This window comes from Rana temporaria, chromosome 9 (assembly GCF_905171775.1).
Source record: "Rana temporaria chromosome 9, aRanTem1.1, whole genome shotgun sequence".
Classification (NCBI taxonomy): Eukaryota; Metazoa; Chordata; class Amphibia; order Anura; family Ranidae; genus Rana; species Rana temporaria.
This window is the reverse complement of record NC_053497.1, coordinates 82,425,367-82,447,527: the sequence shown is the minus strand read 5'-3', so window position 1 is coordinate 82,447,527 and position 22,161 is coordinate 82,425,367. Positions and strand designations below refer to the sequence as shown.

Below are 22,161 nucleotides of genomic sequence, written 5' to 3'. Positions count from 1 at the left end.
GGGTCTCGGCAATGTTGGTTCCATCTTTGGTCAACCTCCAGCACCATGAACACCTACTAAGTTGCATCTGGTGCCAGCGATTTGAATGTTGGCAGGAAAACCTACAAGCTGGCACTAGTCTGTGATTTATTGGCTGCACTTTTGTCGCACCACTACAGAACCTTTTTTTTTTATTTTATTTTTTTTATTTACATGGACGCTGATTTTTGAAATTGAGAAGTATTAGGCAATTAAATATCATAAACCAATTTTATAGATTTCTTTTAAGGCACAAAGGCTACCTTTTATTTTTACCCTGTGCCTGGAGTCCACAATTTAGTCCTCTTGTATCTAATATCTTAAACTGTAGATGACGAATATTTCAGATGTAGGTTATCAGTGCTGTACATGGTATTACAAAAAAAAGTGTATTCATATACAGTATTTTATGTATTGTACTGCTGGATTCATAAAAGATCATAATACTACTTTAACCTTCTACTTTTCTCCTCCACCCGCTGATTTACTCACTGGCCATGAGATTGCCAATTTGTGATGAGATCTTCCCCATCTTACATACCATATCTACGGTACCACCACGTCTATACTTGTTATTATGGACAAGATTGTTAATTTTTTTCTAATGCTCCCGTAAGCATCTGCCTCCTGGGTCCCATTCCCCACAACTACTACGGTTATCCTGAAAATATCTACTACACATAGGACTTTAAAGGTGCCTAGATTTTTATACAATGTAGATCGCTGTTAAAATTCATACATTTATTCATTTTTAAATTTATACATTTTTGTAAAATATTAAAATTGCGTCATTGACCTTCCCACCCTACTCTGGAACACTTATGTCCTTTATTGTATTCCTGCCAGATGGTTTCCAAAATCTTTGGATGGCAACAGTAGGGGGAATCTCAATGATTCTTATTACATGATGCATTTCTTGGGTTACAAATATCCCACTTCCTCAGGCTCTGTGAAACCATTTAAATGACTTTAAAACGTATCCCTGAACATAAAAGCAATTTGCACTTTTCTGATAACCCTCATATGTTAGCCCATGGCAGGTTGAGTGTAATGCCTGGGATGGAGAAAGCTATGGACCTGCATACAGCCAGCTTTAATCACAAAACAGATCAGTCTGTTGTGCACAATTCTTTCAGTTAGGGGAAAATAGCACAACTATCACATTCTGTCCTCATGCCAGGGTGCTAGGTGTAGTCCTGCCCTCCGGCCTCTCTTTTCAGCCCTGCATCCAATGGCTGTCCATATCTTGCCGCCATAACCTTTGTAACCTCTCCTTCTTAAACAACGACAACACACAGTTTTTAATTCACACCCTAATATCTCTTTCCTTGACTATAGCAACTCCCTCCTTGACCTAACTCTACATAGGTTATCCCTTCTTTAGTCTGTCTTGAATGCTGCTGCTGAACTTATCCATCTTACCAACTGTTCAGTTTCTGCTGCCAATCCTCTCACTGGCTTCAGCTCCCCCAACTATTATAATTAAAAATGATAACATACAAATCACCAACCTCTTCTCAAAAAATCACCCAAACCATGTTTTTTGCACCTCCCGAGAATCCCTGTTATCTATCTCTCTTGTCGCCTCCTCCAATGCTCACCTCCAGAACTTTTCTCATCTTCTGGAACTCCCTAACCCATCCTCTGCAACTAACTCCTATCTGTCAGGGCCCAGATGTGAACCTCTGTTGTGGTTGACAATGTCCTTTCTTGCTGAGCCACCTGAAATGCTGGACAGCTCCCTGGACAATTCCTTGAATCATCCTGCCTTGAACCTTATTTGTCTTGAACCCTTTGCTCCTTCCATGAACTTCCTATTAAAGCCATGCCTTTGCACTTTCTCTTTGTCAGATTATTGTGCTCCCTCCACCAATGTATCACTCTTCTCACTCCTTCTGCTGACTGTTCGCAACTGCATGTTACTGACCCGTGGCTTGTTTCTCGACCTATGCTTCTGCTTGATCCCAACCTGCAACCACCATGACCTTTGGCTTCTTTACTGACTAGCTTCTACTTATCCCTACCTGCTATTTCTGCAAATGGCCCCCGGCTTACTCACCTCCTGGTGGAGCGATCCTAAGTACCATGACCTAGTATGAACACGCAGCAGAACCCATCTCCATCTTCAGGAGCTCTGGAAAACACTGGTTAGTATTTAGACCCCACACTTCAGGTGAGCCTGTGCCATCCGACAGAGTTACTTGCTTCTGTTTTTATCCAGCTGGAGGGTGAATACTGCTCTACTGCTATAGCTACTTGTCTCTGAGCCTGACACCAGATCACGACACTACCGTTTCTGCCTTTAGATGATCCCTAAAAACTCATCTATTCAGGGAGGCCTATCCTGCCTTAACCTAATAAACTGTACTTTGTACCCTCACAAATAATACCTTCTCTCATGAACTGGACCCTCAAACATCTTGTACATATGGTAAGCCCCCTTTAAGACGGGTGGACCCCGTCAGCTCTGCGGGTGGGTCTCCACTGTGCAGGCAGATGACAGGTCCGTGTCCGCTCCACTTATTCAGAGTGAAACACTAAAACAGCCCTCTTTCGTCTATGGTCGATCAGATGGAAACGGACCGCCTGTTTGTTTTCATCCAACTGTGATCTGATCTGATCCACCCGACGGATGGGGAAAGGATGCCCCATTTGTCTGTTTTTAGCAAATAGGATCGGATCGGATGTCGGCGGATATCAAGGGACACATGTCTGTTGACATCCGCCGCTCCATAGGGGGCAATGGATGGTCCGAAACTGACAGGCGGACCGATTTGGCCTGCCCATGTGAAAGGGGCCTAACTGTACCGTATCCCTTTATTTGTAACATGCTGCATAGACTGTTGTTGCTGTATAAATCCTGTATAATAATAATGGCAAGTAGCCAAGAAACTGTCAAATTGCCTTAACTTATACTCCATACGCAAGCAAACATCAGTACTGCAGCATAATGTCTTGTTATGTGGTTGCATGACCAGCTTGCTGAAGGTTACCCATCTTTGATAGAAAAGATATTAAAGTGGATGTGAAGCAAGATCACTGCTTTGTATCACAGACGCTACTAAAATTGCTGTTCTATTTTATGTTCATGCTGCTATTGTCTAATAAACTGAATTGGAAAACTGGCTGATTTGGTGCATTGTATTAAGTCTGACACTGTGCAGTACATATGAAGCTAGGCCTCTACAATACTTTGTGTCTGAACCTTGCAGAAAATAATTAAAAATAATAATTAAAAATGACAATGCCGAAAATGAAAATATTTACATCGCACCTTTTAAAGCGGAGGTTCACCCAAATAACATGTATATAAGATCATATTCTTTATACTTCCACCATGTACAGTATGCCCTTTTTTTTTTGGCTCTACATACCTTATTATGGCTATTTTCCACCCATCTTCCGGGTACTCACTCCCGCGGGAGTAGGCGTTTTTTTATGCAGAGGCGCAATGTCACATGGGACTTCGCCCAGATGATTGACGTCCGTGAGAAAAAGTTCCCCCCCGCGCCCGCATATTGCGTAGGTGCTTCACGAGAGTCACAGGGGGTTTCCGAAAGTAGCTGAACAGCTCTACACAGCTCCTAGTCGGTGCGCAGGCGCCGTGTAGAGCTGATTCGCAGTTCGGCTACTTTCGGAAACTCTGTGACTCTTGTGATGCGCCTATGGATGTTTAAAAAAAATAGCTGTAAAGCTAGTACCAACGGCAGGAAAAAAAGGCGTGAAAAAGACGATTTTATCAGCGTTTTGAATTGTTGTCAATGCGCGTTTAGCTGCGCCAGCTTTCTGCCGCGTTTCTCTGCCTCTATTTAAAACCAATGGTTCCCTATGCGAGCCCATTGATTTGAATAAAAGTCTTACCAGAAGTCTTTTTTGGAGTGAATGGGTAGAGGTACAATGTACCCCATACTCATTCACCTAGGGTGGGGAGCCAGGATCTGGGGGCCCTCTTGTTAAAAAAGAGGACAAGGTCCTTGGGGGTGAGTACCCACCCCCCCATGTTGAGGGCATGTGGCCTGGCATGGTCCAGCGCCCCCCCTGCCAAGGGGCCGGAGCTCCTGGCCCCTTGGCAGGAGGGAGGGGCCAGGAGCTCCAGCGAGGAACCCAAGAAGAGGATGATCTGGGCTGCTCTGTGCAAAACCATTGCACTGGGCAGGAAAGTATAACATGTTTGTTATTTTTAAATAAAACAACACACAAAAAACAAGATATTAATATCCCTTTAAGTGTAAGATGTGAGTGAGGAAATTAAGTTATAAATATTCATTAAAACTGATCTCCAACATTACATTCAGTCTTGCTTAATTGTGCAGGCTACTCTGTTGTACTGAATTGCTTTCTTTTATTTCACAGAAAATAGTGAGCCTCTCACAGTGTGCATTTAAAGCTGCGTCAAATGGTATAGACCTTGTTTTATTCACTGTATCTCCTAAGCCTTTCCCCAGTATATGGCTCATCCCTTTCCTTCATTGGACTTCAGTTCAATCACGGAGGCTCAGCATCACACATGCCCATTATCTAGTTTAGTCTGCATGCAAACACAGCCTGCCAAGGAATGCTTACTCCTCCACATTGACATTTACCCAGCAAGACATCTTAATGTGTGCATCCTTCCAAGAGCCAGCCCACTGCTTGCATCAGGGTTGAGAGGAGTACCGAGGAAGACGGCTGTGTTTTCAGGAATCTATGTACAGCCCAGGTCTGCCCCCCCCCCCCCCCCCAAAAAAAAAGAAATAAAGCAGGAGACCAGGCACACAACACACCCAGACCTGTGTCAGATGCAGAAGGTTATTTGAACTGTATAGCTCTTCTTTGCCCTTTTTGTTTATTAAAAAAAAAAAAAACAATGTTTTCTACTTTCTGTTAAACATATCAAATAAAAAAAATAATCAAATTTCTTTATAAATTTAGGCCAAAATGTATTCTGCTGCATGTCTTTTGGCAAAAAAATCCCAATAAGGCTAGGTTCACACGGCTGCGCTGTGAATTTGTTCTGTTTTTCGTCCTGTGTGCAGGGCTATCTTAATAGCATCTTGGGCCCCTGGGCAAAGTAATGCGGTGGGGCCCTTACAGGTGTAATGCAAAAAAAAAAAAACACGGGAGGGGTTTCGGCCGGGCCTGTAAGGGGCCCTGGGGACCATCGGGCCCCTTACAGGTGTAATGCAATAGAAATAAAAAAAACGGGAGGGGTGCCAGCCAGGCCCCTTACAGGTGTAATGCCTGTACCCCCCTGATGGCGGCCCTGGCCCCTACAATGATGACAGGTAAACAGACATTAAGTAGGTAGGAGGCAGACTGCCTCCCCTGTGTATCTATCACTCTCAGTGCTATAATGGGGGCCCCCAATTTTGGGGCAGCGTGGGCTCAAGGACCAGCTGCTTTGGGCCAAGTGCAGGGGCCCCCCATGCAGCTGGGTCCCCTGGGCAGTGCCCAGGTGTGCCCTCTCATAAAGACAGCCCTGCCTGTTTGAGGTGCGAATTTACCGCAATTTTACCACAAATTTCAGTAGTTGGACATAGCTGCGATTGATGTTCTAGCCAATGGAATCGTAATGTAAAAAAAAAAAAAAAGGTGTTAACTTCCTGTGTACTTCCTGATTTTTGTGGAGAGTAGTGTGGTGGAATTCATACATATGTGAGCCATCAATGCGATTCCAGAACGTTTTACATTGAGGTCTATGGAGACAAAATTTGCAACGCAACGCTGTTAACTCGCACAAGACTGTTTGTTTGCATCGCATTTGTAGAGGAATCGCAACGCATGTATGTAAACGACCGTCATTGAAAACAATGACTTTATGGATGACATGCGAATGTCGAATGTTTTTGACGCATCACATTTGTTATGAACTCACATCAGTCTGAACCGGGCCTTAGTGTATTAACTGGTTTGTGTGAAAGTTATAGCCTCAAACAAACTTTAGTGTACATATATTGACATGTATGCAGCTAGGACTATGATGATATACTGGTAATGTCGGTGATCAGCGACTTATAGTGTGGCGGGGCAATCTGGCGCTGACAGACCCTCGCTAGGAGGTACACTAACTGACTGACATTAATAGTGACACTAATACAGACCAAATAAAATACTGTACATGGTTACTGTACTAATGAAGCTGGCTGGGACGGGGTTAACATGAAGAAGCAATCAAGGGGTTAACTGTGTGCCCAATAAGTGTAATATGTGCTGTTTTTACTAAGCGGTCTGGCTGTTTTTTTCTCCCTTTGCAGGGAGAAGAAAAAGCCAGATCACTGCTCTGTAAACACAGGACACAGTGGGCCAGATTCTCGTACCTGCGGCGCAGCGTAACGTCTGTAGCAATGTTCCTTCTCCCCAGGAGGGTTTCAAAGGGGCTGCTGCCCTTAGGCAGACCATGGATTGTGTAGCTGTTCTTGAGGCCTCCGCGGTGTCGGGGCTGAGGGTCTGAATGGATCTCCTGAGTAGCTGGCCGTTGGACTTCAAAACAAGGGCTCTGATCTGGAGAGGGATTGTCTCCCACACTTGACCATGTCCATAGGAAGGTGGCAGCTGTCCTGTGGACTTGTGAGTAATAAACCAGAATTGGTCCCTCATGACTGTGTGCTTTTTGGAGATGTAAGTGCCAGTAGTAGCTATGAACGGAGATGGCTCTCACAGGGTCCTAGAGTTCTGGCCATACCTCTATACTCAGCACGATCCTGGAGTGTGAGCCTGGAGAAAGATTGCCCCTCTTAGTCCGCGGGCCAGTTTCAGCATACATGTTCGGTCGTGTGTAGGCGAGAGGGGGCCGAATTCCAGCAAACATTTGCCCGCCGGGCCTTTTCCCAGCGGGCAAATATTCCTGGACGTGTTTTAAAACCGTCCGCTGGAATCCTGCCCGCTCGGACATGTACGGTCGTCAGTACAGACCTACCGTACATGTCCGAGCGCCCGCCGTCCCTCGCATGCGTCGAATGACTTTGACGCATGCGTGGAAGCCTTTAAATGGCAGGCCCGCCCACGTCGCCGCGGCGACGACGCGGACACGCCCCGCGTAGTGTTTACGCGCGGACTTCTGTACGATGGTTAGTACAACCATCGTACAGAAGCCCTCTGGCAGGCATGTACGGTGAAAACGGTCCGACGGACCGGTTTCACCGTACATGTTTGCTCGTGAGTACCCGGCCTTACTGTGCAGCGCTCCTAAAATCGTATTGGGTACCAATCATTTTGCAAGGGCTCAAAGTAACCAGATGCCAAAGAAAACTGCATTGTGGTATACAGCTTTGAGGCCTTAGACTGTTCAATATTCCCAGTCATGTAGGGACAAAGAGATTAAGAAACATTTTAGTCAACTAACTTAATACCATTTTAGTCTACTAAAATACGACTAAAACTAAAACAATTGAGATCCTATTTGATTGACAGTCTTCCGACAGGCTTCCGACGGTCGCATCCATCGCGTCACGAGTAGCCGAAAGAAGCCGAACGTCGGTGCGGCTCTATACGGCGCCTGAGCACCGACGTTCGGCTACTTTCGGAAAATCGTGACGCGATGTATGCGACCGTCGGAAGCCTGTCGGAAGACTGTCAATCAAATAGCAACGCCCAGTCCCGCAGCCCATACCCGGAAGCGGCGGAGAAGATCGATCTCTAAAACGGTAAGTACTGCTTAGATTTAAAAAAAACTACCCGATTCCCCTTGACAAAATGAGCATGAATCTAAGGTTAAAAAAAAAAATTCGGGTGAACTCCCGCTTTAATTTTGACGTCAAATTTCTATTTAGTTTTAGTCTTTTGACTGAAATGGCATTTTAGTTTTATTTGTAAAGAATTTTAAAAAACATTTATAATTTTCTTTCCACTTTACAATTATGTGCCACTAACATTGAACATCGCCCTGAATACATCATGCCCACTGTGAAACTTGGTGGTGGCAGCATCATGTTGTGGGGATGCTTTTCTTCAGCAGGGACAGGGAAGCTGGTCTATTACGTTTTTGGTTGTAACATGACAAAATGTGGAAAATTTCAAGGGGTATGAATACTTTTTCAAGGCACTGTATGTGATACAAGTGTGATTGAACTGTGTGTGCTTGGATACTTTAGGGTCACATGATACCACACCAGGATACCGAAGTCAACATTGTGTTGTAATGAAGTATTATATATTCAAAGATAATCGTTTGCTTGGTGTCTCCTCTCCACCACACCCATAAGACATTCTCACATATCCGCCTGCGACCATTAATACTTAATTACTGTATTCTGTAATGCAAAGGATTTTTTACGCATGCTTTCTGCTAATTATAAAAGCAGTGTTCATTATGCATTAATGATACTTAGCTCCATGTTATCCTTTGCGTTTTGGATCTCCAAGAACTGTGCTGGGAGCCCTTGGTTGCAGTTATCTCCGTTCTTTCAGCCTGTGTGCTCCATACTTGTTTTCCCAGGCAGTTTATAAGTAGATTTAGTCACTGCAAATTGTGGATCTATAAACTTCTATTTCAATAATTCCATTCATCAAATACCCCGTTTTCCCGAAAATAAGCCCTACCCCGAAAATAAGACCTAGCGTTATTTTTGGGAATGGCTGCAATATAAGCCCTACCCCGAAAATAAACCCTAGTTAAAGTCATCATAAAAACGTAATCCGTTTTGTAAAAAGATTATAGAATGTTCAGTGTGTCTCCTTTATGTAACTTTGTTTTGGAAAATACCTTACTTACAGTGCCGCTGGGCGCTCACGTGACCGGCTGGAGATCTTCTCCTCTCCAACGTCAGTGGTCCCTTCCTCTGCAGTGCTCAGAGTGGAGAAGAGCTACGGTGGGTCACTGTGCTGGCTATCATGCTTTAAAGGATCAGGATATATTTTTTTTCTTTTTGGGGTTACAACCACTCTAAGATCGTCATGATGACATGACTGTATTTGAACAAATGTAGATTATTGTACATACCGTAAAGAAAAAAGACATCCCCTGAAAATAAGCCCTAGTGTGATTTTTGTAGCCAAAATTAATATAAGACCCGGTCTTATTTTCGGGAAAACACGGTAGCAGGGGCAGGATGTAGGTGAGGAATTGATGGCATCAAGATAATGGTACCTCTGCTCTCCTGGCATAGTTTTTGGTGAGCCTTGTCTTTTAAAAGACACCATGGAGGTAAATGTAATAACACAATGGGGGTTATTTACGAAAGGCAAATCCACTTTGCACCTCCAGTGCTATGATTAAACACTAAATACAGTGTGAAACGCGTCAGCCCTGCCGGTATGCTGTGACATGTAGTGCTGTTTTTCTATCTTGGATTTTTACAATAAAGGCAACTTTTGTTCGGAGTGCGGATGTCCAGACGAATCCTTTCTTTTGTTTTGCAATCTCATATGCATTGCCTGCACCTGTGGTCCTGGGGGGAGCATTTATTCTGAAGATTTCCACACCAGAGCACTGGACGTGCACTTGGAAGTGCAGTCGCTGTAAATCTGAAAGGTAGATCTGAAATGAGGGAAAGCTCTGCTGATTTTATAATCCAATCATGTGCAAGATAAAATGCTGTTTTTTACTTTCCTTGCATGTCCCCCTCGGATCTACAGCGACTGCAATGCCCTTGTAGTGCAAAGTGGATTTTCCTTTAGTAAATAACCCCCAATGCCTATTCAATTTATATCACCTGCAGCTCTCTTTTTACTTCAATTTCTAACAAGAGGAAGTTGTAGATGAGGATTATAATGCATTGCACTTTTTTATCCAACAAGTCCTACAGGTAATTTGCAGTTTTCTGTGGCTTAAAGTGATATTTAAGTCTTGTTTTTTTTTTTTCTTTAAAAAAAGCAAACATATTATACTTACCTGCCCTGTGTAGTGGTTTTGCACAGAGCAGCCTGATCCTCCTCTTCTCGGGTCCCACTTCGGGGCTGCTGGCTCCTCCATTCTTTCGAGTGCCCCCACAGAAAGCAGCTTGAAATGGGGACATCTAAGACATTCCATTCAAACACAGAGCCACAGCTCGCCCCTGTCCCCTCTCTCTCCTCATTGGCTAAGTGACTTTGATTGACAGCAGCGGGAACTTTTGGCATCGCTGCTGGGTCTCAGCCAATCAGAAGGGAGAGTCCCGGAAGGCCGAGGCACTCGTGCACATCGCTGTATTGAGAAGGGGCTCAGGTAAGTATTCGGGGGGCTGCTACACACAGAAGGTTTTTTGTATCTTAATGCATTGAATGCATTAAGATACAAAAAATTTTTGCCTTTAAATCCACTCTAAATTGGGAATAGAAAACATGGTGGTCAGATATAAAGATACAGTGCAGCCCATTGAAAGATGTATCGGTGTGTATAGGATCAGATGTGTCATGCTGGCATGTATCTTGACTCTGGCAAGGAATCAGCTGTTGGGTGAAATATGTCTCCTAATATGTCGCAGAGAGTCCCATAGGGAAACTATTGGTACCTTTTAGTAAATGCCATCCCATAAATCTAAAATCCAGCCTCATTTATGCAGCTCTGTAATTATTAATAAAGCAAAAGTATAGGTATGGATTTTGTTGCATAGTTACATTGGTTCTAGCTTGGAACTAATGCAAGTATGCATTATCTGACATCTGATCGATCCCTGGGTTAGTTGAAAATCACTGTAGTAGTTACTTCTACAGTGATAGCAGCAGCTTTTTTGGGTCCAGTGCCGCCAATCACAGAACGCCTTGTATTTTGTTTCAGTGAATACAAGGTGATCTCTAATTGGATGAGGTGGAGATAATGACATGATTTCTCCACCTTGTCCAATCAGAGAAGGTGTATTTTTTATTGTACTTTTTGATGGACTAGCTATTTGTATATTGTTTTTGGCTAAAGTTCTTCTTTAAATCTAGAAAGCAAACACTAGATCAGGTTTTGTATGACATGTTGCTTTGTTTAGTTCTTGCCTGCTGGATATTAAAGCGGGATTCCGGGCATATTTTTTATTTTTTTTGCAATTAACAAGACATTACATTCAATATTCTTTTACAATTATCAAAAAAACATGATCGGTTCATAAAACAGTGTTAACACTTACCTGATATCTGCTCAGCCATCTTGTGGCCGTTTCCATGTTGGCTGTGGGCATGAGAAGCCCAGTTCCTGAGTCTTCCGGGATTTCCCTAGAGAGGTGCATGCTGGGATTTTTAGGCACAGTAATGCCCAGAGACTCCTGGGAAATGAGTGTCGTCATTTCCCAGGAGGCAATGGGGTCTTGGGACAGGAAGTTGAACCACTGCGGTCTAGGAACTAGGCAGATTAAGAAAAAATTAAGATTTTTTTTTTTTTTTTTTACATTAAAGGCAAGCTGTTAATAAAAGTAAAAGTTTGTTTTTAGGGTGGCACATCGCTTTAACTGACTTGTGGGTTGTTCGTGGTGTGTTTTCTGCATGTTACTTTCCTGTTAACTACTCCTTCCCTGACTATCCATTGAAGATATTACAAATTTCCAGAAGAGAAGAGTTGGCTTTCTGGTTACATTTTCGAGACTTACTTTAATGTGCTTTAAAAAGTCGATTTACTTGGAAACAGAAAGCTGTGCCCATTGCATTAGAAAAGTCATGATTTCCCAACGTGAACATCTCTACGTTTCAATTCCTTCTTTAATGTTCTTCTTTGGCACAAATTGGCTTTCTGGTTAAATTTCCAGACATATACTTTAAAAAGTCGATTTACTTAGAAACAGAAAACTGTACCCATTGCATTAGAGAAGTCATGATTTCCCAACGTGAACATCTCTTAAGTTTCAATTCCTTCTTTGATGGTCTTCTTTGGCACAAGTTGGCCCAGGCCCTCTTAGGCCGCGTACACACGACCGGTTCATCCGATGAGAATGGTCCGACGGACCGTTTTCATCGGTTCACCGCTGAAGTGGCCTGATGGTCTGATGTGTGTACACACCATCAGTTCAAAATCCGATCGGGTCAGAACGCAGTGACGTTAAAACACACGACGTGCTGAAAAAAATGAAGTTCAATGCTTCCAAGCATGCGTCGACTTGATTCTGAGCATGTGCGGGTTTTGAACCGATGCTTTTGTGTAGTAACCATCGGTTTGGACCGATCGGTCAGCGGTCCATCGGTTCGATTTTTAAAGCAAGTTTTAAAATTTTGGTCCGAAGGACCAAAGACCGATGGGTCTATACACACGGTCGGTTTGGACCGATGAAACTGAACTTCGGTCCATTCTCATCGGTTTTGACCGACCGTGTGTACGCGCCCTTAGAGACACACCGCTATGGAAAATTATTGCTATCTCTATAAAAGACAAGTCGTCAAATCTTCACTGACTATGGAAACCCTTTATAAAGTTTGCGTTTGTTTTTGTGTCTTTTAGCTTGAACGTTTAATTTGCCTATTAGTAAAGCAGCTGGTGTGAGTAATTTTTGTCTTTTCTTTTGACCAAGGTAAATTAATCTATCAAAATCTATTTGCACATAGACTTTGACCACTTATAAAGGCTTTCGGCCAGTTTTCCTCTAAAAATCTTGCTGTAAACCTTTTAAAGCCCAACTAAAAACAAACATTTTATGAATTGCAGCTTAAGAGTGCTTAGATGTGATAGCTGCATCAGTTTTCTTTTTGTCGAGCTTCTTTATTTTCACTTGGTAATTTTGCCAGGCAGACACTTCTGCCCTACAGTGGCCGACAACACTTATTTGCCCTACTGTACCAGGTCAGGAGTGCAAAGACCCTTTCCTGTGGGTCAGGGATCTTCAAGCCTCAGACACAACCAAACCGTGTTACTAATAAGAATGCAGCACAGACAAAAAAAACACAGAAAATTGTCAGCTAACAAGAACTAAAAGGTATTTTTGCATTTATTGTAATATTATTATTATTATTATTTATACAGCGTTGATATGGCGCCAACAGTTTACACCATGCTTTACAACCCAGTACAGTTACATAACAATATACATTCAAAGGCGCAGGGAACTAGAATGTATCCCACAGTGTTGTTAAATTTAGGCCTCGTACACACGACCGAGGAACTCGTCGGAAAAGACACATCGTTTTCCTCGACGAGTTCCTTGTTAGGCTTGTCGAGGAACTCGACAAGCTTGCTTTGCGTACACACGGTCGAGACCAAATCTCCTTGTTCTCAAACGTGGTGACGTACAACACATACAATGGCAGGGGAATTTCGATTCCACTGGCACAACCCTTGGGGCTGTTTTTGCTAATCTCATGTTACTGCGTGTTAAGTAAACGTTTTTGGTAAGAGACGATTTGCACTTTTCAGTCTGTTACAGCGTGACGAATGTGCTATCTCCATTACAAACGCTACTTTTACCGAAGGTGCGCTCCCATCTCATACTTTATTCTGAGCATGCGTGTGTTTCTAAGCATACACACGAACGTGTTTCTCATCGAAAATCAGCCTGACGAGGAACACGACAAGGAAATTGAGACTCCCGTTGAGGAAAAAGAGAAGGTTTTCTCGATTGAAAAGCATACACACGACTGTTTTCCTCTGCAAAAAAGCTCTGCCACCAAGTTTCTTGATGGATTCTGTCGAGGAAAACGGTCGTGTACGAGGCCATAGAATTAATTAATAAGCATAGTGATCTATGCAAGAAAAAATTATAATAAAATGACAAAAGTCCATGATCTTTCAATGTATTTAAAAGTCCAAGGACCATATAGGATGGCAATAGCGGGTCCCACACTCAGGGCTGCCTTTAAGGAGGAACAGAAACCATTTTTTTTTAGTACACTGACAGACACAAGGAGAGAGGGGCCTCTCTGTTACATTGCAATACAAGACATATCTAACAGATATACTAAAACACTTTCAATGGTAATATTAACACATCAAAACAGATCAAAAAAGAATTGATTATTGTTATGCCGGAACACATGATCGGAAATTCCGACAAGAAAACCGTGGATTTTTTTCCGATGGAATTTTGGCTCAAACTTGTGTTGCATACACACGGTCACATAAAATTCCGACCGTCAAGAACGCGGTGACGTACAACACTACGACGAGCCGAGAAAGATGAAGTTCAATGCTTCTGAGCATGTGTCGACTTAATTCAGAGCATGCGTGTTTTTTCCACGTCGAAATTGCATACGGTTTTTTCCCGTCGGAAAATTTGAGAACCAGCTCTCAAATTTTTCCTGGCGGAAATTCCAACAGAAAAATTCCGATGGATTCTACACACGGTCGGAATTTCCGACCAAAAGCTCACATCGGACTTTTCTTGTTGGAATTTTCGATCGTGTGTACGCGGAATTAGAGTGTATATAACCTGTAGGCCTCACACACAGGACATTTTGCCAATTCTCCTAGAAGCCTTCCCTCCTAGCAGCAAGCGTTTTGGCAGAAAAAACGCCTGATGCACCTAGCGTTAACATGCGTTTAAGCTCTTTAGACACGTTTACAAGTGACGGGTGTTTTTTCTGCCAAAACTTTGCTGCTCGTGGACGCACTGGCAGAGGGTTTTCTCCTGCCTTTAAAGGCCCATGCCACAAAACGCTGCTAAAAGCCTATGTGTGCGTGGATATATGGGCTAACATAGAGGTGTTTAAAAAAAAACGCCTGACGCCCTTAGAAGCAGCTACAAAAACGTCCTGTGTGTATGAGGCCTTAAAGCAGAAATAAACCTGGTCATAAAAAAATATAAAAAAATATTTACCTGTCAAGCATCCCCTCCAGCCAATGCAGTGCCAGCTGTCATGAGTGCTTCTATCTTCTCACAGTCTTCCTTCCAAATTTGGACTCTTTGGCTGCTTAATTGACCAGGGTACAATAATGTCACTTCCATGCATGCACATGGCACAGCATTGTCTTAAAGTGGATGGAAACCCACTCTTATCCTTTCTAAACTACTGCCATAGTGCTGATCTATAAGGATATAGATGCCTCCTGCATGTATCCTTACCTGTCAAATGTCTCCCCTCTGTCTGTTATAATAACTGAAAAACTGCAGATTCTGTGGATGGGTCTGTTGTCTGGAGCTCGGTGGGTAGACTTCCTGCCCACCTCTACACTCCCCTTGTCAACATGCATTTTCTCCTGTGTATTCCTTACATTAACTTCGGCTATGATCACAAACATCCAGTCAAAATCCTGAAAAGTAATCACATGACTTCAGAAAGGAGTGAGGGTGGGAATTAAAAAAGAATGCCTGTCTCAGTCTAGTGCTTGAGATATGTAAATAACCTGTCACTCACAGCAAGGGGGGAAGAACGGACAAAAGTTTTCTCCTGTTTGTCCGTTTATCTCACTGAAAAAAGAAAAGAGGATTGCTCAGAGCTGGATTAACTCTTTGTGGCAAGACTGGGCACAGATGATGGGAAATCTTATACTCTACATTTTGACAGCAAAAAATTATTCTGGGGTTTACAGCCACTTTAAGACCCCATTCACATCTAGGCGTTTTTACGCCTGTAGCGCTACGCCTCTGCCGCCAGAGGGCTGGAAATACATGTCCCTCTATGGAGATGGTTCACATCTCCACGCCGAACGCCGGACGCCTGTCGCCTGCGGCGTGAAAAAAGGTCCCGGACCTTTTTTTCAGGCGTCTTCGAGCGTTCGGCTAGGAGATGGCAATCATCTCCATAGAGGGGGTCATCTTGGGGCACATCTAGGCGGACAATACCCGCGTTTTGTCGCCGCAAATCGCGGTACAAAACGCCGCTATTTTTACCGCGATTTGCGGCGACAAAACGCCGCGATTTCGTCCGTCTAGATGTGAATGCAGCTTTAGTGTTCACTGAGCTGATGTGATGTTCATTGTACTTTAAAGTGGTTCTAAAGGCTGAAAGTTTTTTACCTTCATACATTATTATTTGTGGTGTATATTTTCTACCTTATTTTATTACCCATTGCGTGCCTCTCTATAAAGAAGGTTTTGTACATCATAAAAACATGAAACCCGATATAATAATTATGTAAACCTTCCTAAATTTATGCAATTCTTCCTTTTCAGTCCAAATTGGTTTACTTTTTACCTATACTTTATTATACATCTGTGCACTTGTGATATTGTAAAATACCCTGATTTAAGCTTTATTTTTTTTTCTGGACTATTTTCCTCCGTGGTATTCCAGCTGTGGCAGCATGAAAATAACGATGTCGTTTACTATTTTAACACATATCTATTAGCAGACAACAGCTCCTGTCGTGCTCCTCTGTGACGCAGTTGGGAAGCCATACGGGTACTTGTAGGATTATAACATCTGGCGGTCCGCAAATTGCCTCTCAGCTAGAATTAGAGGAAAGCACTAGAGGAGAAAATAGATATTAACCTTTCTGTTTAGCAGTACAGCAAGCAGAACTAAAAGGCGCAGTGAAATCTCTGTTTCTGTCACAGTCCATTACAGTAAACCGTAGAGCAAGGCACCCCACAGAAAATCTCATCTAGAAGAGAAGGCCAAATGCATAGATGGTATATGCGTATCAGTGCTCTTCCACCATTGAACAGCACTGTATTCACATGACTGTAATTCACATGACAGGAGATTGTATCAGCTCTAAATGGAGCCGGTTCCAACCTGGGGTTGGTTGCGGAGCGAATTGCACAGAGGTCCTATGCGTCTTTGGCTCTATTTCAGGTCCGATTTCAGGCAAAAATCTGGGCCCGATTCATCCCTGAAATGGAGAACAGGGACGCACCGGAAATTGACAGCACTATATACCAGGAAGTACATTAAATAAATAAAATAAAAAAAGTCCCTTTTTGTTCAGCCACTGTTCTGAATGAAAAAAAAAAACTAGGATTCACTCTATGTTCACAGGCACAATCATTACTCCCCTAATTCAACCCACTACCATAGACGAGGTTGCTAAACCTTAACAACTGCCCCCCTGTCCCTAGACCCTGTTCTTTCTCAAACACTGTCATTGCCCTCTGGCTCTATTCTACACTCTCTAACTCACATCTTTAATCTCTCCCTTTTCTTCTGGCATCTTTCCCAACTCTCTAAAACATGCACTAGTCACCCCCATTCGTAAAAGTCTTCCTTGGACCCTACCAGATGTGGCCCGTCCATTAAGGGGGGGAAAGGGCGCCGCTCCCCCATCCATGTGTCCGCCCCCTTGACGGACGCCAGATGCATGAATTCCAATAATGGGGATGTTTTTTTTTAAGCACCTGATTAGAGCCAGTGACTTCAATAGGCTTCAAAATAGGGTGGGCTCAGGGCGCAGAGCACTGCAAAAAAAGCCCACACAGGTATGTTACAATAGTCAATGAATATTCGCTATTGTAACACTGATCCTCCTCCTGGACAATCAAAAAGCAGGTCTTGAGACCTGTCACCCAATTGGCTGAAAAGACAGACAGACGATCCTATTGGACGTCTAGGGGACACCCAAATCCAGCTCTATCCTTGTTCTTGGAATGAACACTTTTTTAAATAGCACAGGTATGACCGTATGCAGAGTCTGCATTGTTCAGTTTGGTGATTAGCCCAGTCCTTTCAACATGGAAGAGTCGCATCCCCCTTTATATCTGGTAGCACTGGATCATTTCTTTGTTACTGGTAGCTGAATGGAGCATCTGGAGAGTGAGGAGAAGGGAAATACATTGAACTCTACAAGCCTGCATACTTTCCTTTTCTTCGGAAGCTAAATTAAAGCAATGGTATCCACAAAGTTTGTATTCTGAACCTGTAGTTTTGTCAGCCTTTGATCACATTGACTGTATTCTAAGCTGGAATAGACTTGTATTACTAGAGGCCTGGATAATTGTGATTAACAAATCCCATTAATCTCTTCTGCGTATAAGACTAATATGTATGATGAGCAAAGACACTTATCTCCCACAGGACATCATGACCCAATATCTGTTTTTGTTGTGAACACTCATTAATAGAAGACATTTTAATTTCATGTGTTGTACAGTAGACAGAAAAAATTGTTAATTAAACTGTTAATTCTACACAAACATATATATATAATATATATATATGCCAAAAAAATAAATTCAGCCTTTTATGTTGTATTTCTCACAGGAGATGACCTCCTCAGTCTTCTGTTCCCGTCCCGATGTATTGACCACTCAGAAAGCTGGTGGAGTAGATGGGATGCAGAACTTCATTAGCTATTTTTAATGCATCTGAAATCATCCATCATTTATGTTAGACTGATGCCCCGTACACACGACCGGGTGTTCCGAAGGGTAAACTGCGAGGAGAGCTTTTGGTCGGGAATCCCGGCCGTGTGTATGCTCCCTCGCAGTTTTTCGGACGGGAAAACTGCCACACCCGCCGGGAAAAAAAAGAGAACCAGCTCTCTTTTTTTCCCGCCGGGATTCCCGACTTTTTCCCATCGGAAATCCCGAGCGTGTGTACGGGGCATCAGAGCTTAGTGTAAAGCAGTCCAGCTCTGACTGTCCCTCCCAATGCCAGTGCTACTGGACAGGGAAATACGTGAAGCTTGTATAAGGACAGATTCCCATATATTTTCTAACTACAGTGTATTTAAAATACATAACGCATTTTAATAGATATAGAACTATATTTAATGTCATTTTTCTTTCTGTTTGTCTGGAGCTTAGCTTTAGGAAAGGGAAAAGTAATGACCATGGGCATCCGCTGAAATTTTTTCAGGGAGGGGCGCTTCGGCAGCGGTGATACACAGTCGTATTTAACACTTTCTTCAAACGATAGCGGGGGTTAAAAGCGACCCGCTAGTGGCCGAATAGCGCAGCTAAAACAATGGTAAATCGCCACTTTACTGATAACGCGGCCAGCTGGCAGTGTGAAATAGCTCTTGAGATAATTCAGCTTCACTCCATGCCCATATTAATTTAGCCTAGAGAATGTACAGAACCCCCTTCAGCACAGATGGACCCCACCTTCAGCACAGACCCTCCCTTCAGCACAGACCCCTCCATTCAGCACAGATGGACCCTCTTTCAGCACATACCCCTCATTCTGCACAGACCCCTCCATTCTGCACAGATGGACCCCCCTTCAGCACAGACCCCCCATTCCGGACAGATCCCTCCATTCAGCACAGACCCCCCTTCAGCACATATAGACCCCCTTTAAGCACAGACCCCCTTCAGCACATACCCCCTATAGTACAGACTCCCTTCAGCACAGATGGACCCCCCATTCAGCACAAACACCTCTCCCCCATCCCATTCAGTACCTCAGATCAGCCATCAGCACAGGCACAGCAGGTTCCCTCCCCCTGTGTACACATAAACACTGGAGGGGAGGCAGCTTCACTCTGCTCGCTGGGCCTGTGTGACATCCAACCCGGGACCGCTCAGACAGCCTGTGGCCGCAAAACTCTTCAACACCTTCTCGATTATCCAGGGGGGGTCAATTGCCCCCCCCTTGCCCTATGGAGCGGATGCCCATGGTAATGACATCTTTGTATACTATATTCTTGGACTCCAGTCTAAGGGTGATTTAAAGGAAACTAACATAATTTGTTTTCATTTTTAGCGGTATAATTTTTTGTAATCTTTTAAATCTGAAATATTAGTAGAAATGTAAATGTCTTCATAATTTGTGGATGAACACCGTCTGACTAAAGCACACAAATAGCAGCAGACTTTCACATTAGAAAGCTCTAATGCTTTTACAAAACTATGGTTTGTATAGAACCTCTAATAAATGTTAAAAAGATCTTTATAAAGGTTACAACATTGTATAAAACAGATGTAATTTTAAATGATTTACAGCACATAAGGACTGGTTTGAACTGGTGTCAGCCCTCCATGGTGGACCGCTTTTCAGAGGGTGGTTGACAGGTGGCTGGGAAGAGATATGTTGGCTTCTCACTGCCTGTTTTAACCCTGAGAAGCTGGCATCACTGCAGCGCAACCACGTGAATTACAAGCAGTTGTGGCATGGCCCTATTCACTCGAACTTGACGGGGCATCATTTTTGGTACAGCTTGTGTACCACCCCCTCAAGCCTCTGTGCTAGGTTAAATGGGCAGTAAAACCTTTGCTCGACCACATTTTTTTGCTCACCATCCCCGAGCCGCATGTATGATCAAGCCCTAAATCATTGCTGTACAAAAAACTCATTTGTGCTGAGACGGACTGGTTGTTAAAATAAAGTTGCTGCCATAGATCTGAATAGATGTGTATGGCATGTCTCAACAAAGATTAATTAATTTGGACCTTTCTACATGAATATATTTTTGACATGTTGCAATATACAACTCTAAATTTTGCTCTACTTTGTATTTTTATATATAAAAAGTTCCTGATTCAATAATCAGAGACTTTGCCCAGGCTGCGATAATGCAATCTGTCAGCGTTGGACAGGTGGAGCAATTTCCTTTTCTCCAACACTCATTTGGATTATTAGGCTCCATGCACACAGGTGCTCCCTGAACAATACCAGACTCTTCAGTCTTTTATGGATTTTAAGGGGAACCCCCCACACCAAATATAATGGCATGGGGTCCCCCCAAAATCTGTACCAAACCCTTATCCAAGCACATATCCCAGCAGGTCAGGATAAGGAGGGATGAGCGAGGGGCCCCCCACCTCCTGGACCATACTAGGCAACATGCCCGAAACATGGGGGGGTGGGTGCTTTGGGGCAGGGGGGCCCTGCACCCCCCGCCCCAAAGCACCTTGTCCCCATGTTGATGAGGACAAGAGCCTCTTCCCAACAACCCTGGCCGGTGGTTGTCGGGGTCTGTGGGTGGGGGCTTATCAGAATCCCCCCACCCCATGTGAATGAGTATGGGGTACATTGTAACTCTCCTCTGTTATCTTATCAGTACATGTACACAGGGTCGTTTTATAATCGTTTATAGGCAGTTGAGTTTAGAAGCATTTTTTGGATAGCAAAAAAATGCGTTCAGGACTGTGGTTCATTTGAAACTCAAACAGAGTTTGCGTTTAGAAGCGTTTTCTATTTTATTTATTTTTTCAAATAGTCAAAAATTAAAAAAAGCCTGTAAGCTAAACGCGGCTAAACACGAGTTACAAGCTGTTACAGGCGTTTTTAATTTTTGACTATTTGAAAAAATATATATTAAAACGCTTCTAAACGCAAACGCCGCTAAGCGCGGCTAAATATGCCATGTAAACGCGTCAAAACTGAGGTTTTTATTGTCGGTTACTATCTGTCAAGTTAAATCGTTCAGAAGAGGTTGTAAAACGTCCCCTGTACATTAAGCCTAAAGGGTGATTGTGGCTTAAAGGGACCACAGTAAAAAATAATATCCCTCCCTCTATGCTCCGTACAAATATGCCATAACCCTTTAACCCAGAAAATCTGCTTTAATGGGTGTGCTTCAAGCAAGAGTGTAACAGACATGTCCAAAACTTGGCACACTCTTTTTAATAAAATGAAGCTGTGCCATTACGTATGGATTTCTACACAGAGCCTACCCAAAAGAAGAACTTCAGGAGTAATGTTTTTAGTGCTGTGGTCAGGAGTGTGTTATATACAGCCCAACATACAGAGTGTAGTAGATAGGAGCAGGCAATTTAACACACAGTGGGGGAATTTATCAAAACTGGAGCAGCTCTGCATGGCAACCAATCAGCCACTGTCTTCATCTTGTTCGGTTCAGCTTTGAAAGTAATAAATAGGAGCTAATTGGTTGCCTTACAGTCCAGATAGTGGCTGCTCCAATTTTGATACATTCCCCTAAGTGTCTATAGTACAGGGGCCAGGAGTGCGTCATGCACAGGCCACTTTTCAGAGTATGACCAAAATTAGCCTATTTTCCAATAAAAACCCATAACCCCCCTAACATCCCTAAACCCCCCCCCCCCCCCCTCTTGATAAAAAAGATCCCTCAGCACAGAAGGACCCCCTCCCCAGCACAGACTCTCCGTACAGACACCCCCCACCCCAATACTGACTCCTCTGTACAACAGGCCCCTCTCCTTCCCCCCTACAGACTCCTCACTACAGACCCCCCCCCTTCCTAAGTTCACTCACCACATCAAATGCAGTGGAAGTTCAGAGTGAGGGGAAGTCCTACCCTCAGTTCTGTCATAGGAACAGAGCAGGGAAAAAGTCCTCCCCTCAGTCTGAACCGACACTGTCAGGGGAGTAGTGGCCCCCTAAATTATTATTTTTGTGTTGCAGACACTACAATGTGTCGCCATGCAACACAAAGAAGGCGGCCACAGAACCACCAGTGATTATGCACCTCATAGTAGCGAGTTTCAACCCCATAGTGCACGGCTGCAGCTGCTCTGCCAGGGAGGGAGTGAAGCAGAGCGT

At 43.5% G+C, this 22,161-nt stretch overlaps 1 protein-coding gene across 2 annotated transcripts in view; it reads left to right on the top strand.

The window, feature by feature from the left end:
• The window catches only part of CD99L2 (CD99 molecule like 2), a 102,061-nt gene that overhangs the window by 33,743 nt on the left and 46,157 nt on the right, over positions 1-22,161 (top strand). The window lies entirely within an intron of this gene.